The sequence below is a fragment of the Oryctolagus cuniculus genome, chromosome 10 (genome assembly GCF_964237555.1).
Source record: "Oryctolagus cuniculus chromosome 10, mOryCun1.1, whole genome shotgun sequence".
NCBI lineage: Eukaryota > Metazoa > Chordata > Mammalia > Lagomorpha > Leporidae > Oryctolagus > Oryctolagus cuniculus.
Genome location: NC_091441.1, coordinates 104,974,066 through 104,977,477, shown reverse-complemented (window position 1 = coordinate 104,977,477; position 3,412 = coordinate 104,974,066). Strand labels below are relative to the sequence as shown.

The 3,412-nt window shown below is 39.5% G+C and overlaps 1 long non-coding RNA gene across 1 annotated transcript; it reads left to right on the top strand.

Annotated features, from left to right (window-relative positions):
* LOC138844163 (uncharacterized) lies at nucleotides 1-3,080 on the top strand. Its single transcript, XR_011379702.1, has 2 exons — nucleotides 1-140; nucleotides 592-3,080. It is a non-coding gene; the product is annotated as an uncharacterized lncRNA (long non-coding RNA).
* The last annotated feature ends 332 nt before the right edge of the window (nucleotides 3,081-3,412 follow it).

Genomic DNA, 3,412 nt, shown 5'->3' with positions numbered 1-3,412 from the left:
TTGCCATGGAACATAATTTAACCTGGATCAGACTGAGGAAAAAAAAAAAAGCCGACTCAACTATGTATCCAGGGACTGTTGCTGATGGGCTCCCTGGCGATGTGCTTTTAACTACGATGCTCATTTAATTATTCTTGCTGGTGATTTCCCTGGGTGGGGGGTGGGGGCTTTCTGCCAGGAGTGATTCCTGGCAAGGCTGGTGAGTGCTGCTTGTGTGGCAATGGTTGTTGTTATGGGATTCAATGACTCATGTGACCTTGGGCTGTCTAGAATAGGAAGATTTTCACCACATCCCCTCAAGTCTGTTGTATCCCCACTACGTTAATTCTCCTGGGGGAGCTGTCAGATTCTTCACCACGTTTCAGAGCTGGGAGGTACTCAGATGAGAGAGGGGGAAGGAGGATGTGGGGGGATGGAGCAAAACCCACTGCAGATTTAGGTCTTGAGCCTTTACAACAACGTCCAGGGAGGCAGAAAGAGTTGGGAGGACAAGAGAAGAAAAAGATAATATCAAAGAAATAACAGGAAAATGCTATAATATTAACTTTATATAGGAAATATCGATTGATTATTTCTTTGTGTATTTCCTAGATATGTTTGATGGAGGGTCTGGTAGCAGTAAGTGACCTTCATGCCTGAAGGGATCAGGGGTTCCTGATTCCACACCAGAAGCAAGCAAAGTACAAGATGGTCCTGGGAAAGAATGAAGCTCTCAATCATGAAAGGAGTCACGTCAAAGGCATCCAGAGGCCAATTTGAAGGTCCCCTACTGGCTAAAAATGGAACAATTTGGGCATAAAAAAATCAATGTAACAGACTGAAATTGCAATAGACTGAATCCAAATTCCTAGCTTTGTAATGATACTTACAGCATTTTCAAGTGACTTACATAACAATTTTCTCTTTTCTGGCTAAGTTAACACTGGAAGCTAATGTTGGTTAATAGTCAGCTAACACTGCCTATTAATTTTAAGGAATACTAGATTCATACATTACTATTGTGCATCTATCCTATGATGTAGTGACATTAAGGAAAGTAACAGTAAATTTTGAGAGTAGTGGTTATATTTCCTTTTTAATTTTTGTCTGTCCTTAAGGTAACATCATCTCCTTAGATTCCTCTAGCCCATGCACTAATACTATAATGGTTGCAATGAACTTATAGCTCTTGATTTTCCTGATGTTGCTTAAGCTTATATCACAGGTATGCTTATCATTCTGTTGGTTCCTACAATCGGTTTTCACTTTATGGATATATAATTCATATACCATAGAATTGATATTCTAACATTTTCACCAATGACTTTTAGTATATTTACAATGTTATGTCACTACTACCACTAATTCCAAAAACAGGTTTATTAAAAAAAGAAATCCAGGGCCAGTGCCATGGCTCACTTGGTTAATCCTCCACCTGTGGTGCTGGGTTCTAGTCCCAGTTGCTTCTCTTCCAGTCCATCTCTCTGCTGTGGCCTGGGAGAGCAGTGGAGGATGGCCCAAGTGCTTGGGCCCCTGCACCCGCATGGGAGACCAGGAAGAAGCACCTGGCTTCTGGCTTCAGATTGGTGTAGCTCCAGCTGTAGCTGCCATTTGGGGAGTGAACCAATGGAAGGAAGACCTTTCTCTCTGTCTCTATCACTGTCTATAACTCTACCTGTCAAATAAAAAAAAAAAAGGAAATCCTGTGCCCATTAGGAGTCACTCTCCATTTCCTCTGCCTCTAATTCCTGGCAACACTTAATCTACTTTATTTCTCTGTAGATTTATTTATTCTGGACAGTTCATAAAAATAGAATCACACTAGGTGGTCTTTGGGATCTGATTTCTTTTTATTACAATAATATCTTAAGGTTCATCAGTGTTGCAGAATGAATCCTTGCTTCATGTGGTTGAATATTTTCCCAGTATATGGATGCATTATATCTGCTTACCCATTCATCAATTGATAGACATTCGCATAGTTTCCACACTTGACTACTACAAATTATGCTACTACGAGTATTTGCTTACAGGTTTTTGTGTGAATACGTTTTCAGTTTTGTTGGCATGATATCAAGGAGTAGAATGGCTAGGATTTATGGAAACTCTATGCTTAAATTGTGATCAACTGTCAAACTGCTTTCTGACACAGCTGCCTCTTTTTAAATTCCCACCAGCTGTATAAACACTGAAATTCCTCCACATCCTTGCTAACACTTGTTGTTTTTCATCTCTTTAAAATTATAGCCATCTGAGTGGGTACAACATGGTATCTCATTGTGGCTTATTTCACATTTCCCTAATGATTAATGATTTTGATCATCCTTTCACTGCTTATGGGCTATATGTGTAGCCTCTTTGGAAAGACGTATATACAAATCTTTTGCCACTTTTAATTGTATGGTTTGTCTTTTTATCATGTAGTTATTAGAATTTTTTCTTTTGATATAAGGCCCTTATATCTGATGTACAATTTCCAAGAATTTCTCCCATTCTGAGTGGATTGTCTTTCCACTTTCTCAGTAGTGATGTTTTCTTTATCTTCGGCTTTTGATCGTTCATTCAGATGTCTATGGGTGTGAATCTCTTGGAGTTTATCCTGTGTGGAGTAGGAGCTTTGGAGCTCCCGGATGTGTAAATGGTTTTCAGCCATCATTTCGTCAAATATTCTTTTGCTCCCTTTTTCTGTTCCTGTTTCTGCGGCTCCCACTGTGCAGATATTACCCACGGCCACAGCAGCTGAGTCGTTTCATTTGTTTTCAACAAAAGCCCCCTGGAGAAAAGGGCACTCACACTGGATGAGCTCGGAATCAGGTGAAATAGAGAGAGCGTGCAAGCGGTGCCTTCCAGGCAGCACTGTGACAAGTGCAGTAGTGCCAGTTCTCTGGTAATGAGCCTCAACGGTACTCCAGCCAGATGCCCTTCTCTCGGCTGCCTGGCTGTTGGTTGGTCTTGTTTTGGTTCACCACGATTGTAAGCTGCAGGTTTTTAAGGCACAGCTAGATATGGAGGGAAGGCAGCAGAGTGAATAGAAATGCTACCAAACTCACTGTTCCACTGACGTTCAGATGTTTTTCTTGAATAAATGCTTTCTGAATTGCTTAAAGCCTTTTGTTAATTTCCATCGTTCTGACAAAGTTGATTCTGATAATTGGTGCCAATTTTATCTTTGTTTTTATGGATGGAAGAATTTTAGATATTCTTACTCCATCATTTTCACTGATGTCATTCCTATAATTAAAAAAAAAAAAAACTAAGTTGTTTGTATCTTAATATAGAATTAGGCCTGGCCTGTGGAAGAAGATTTGTTTGATTTTACAAACATAAAAAAAAAATGAGACCATTGTGAATTTTGCAGCTGTTCTGAGGCCTACAGATTTTCATCAATTTTTTAAAGATTTATTCATTTATTTGGAAAGTCAGAGTTAAAGAG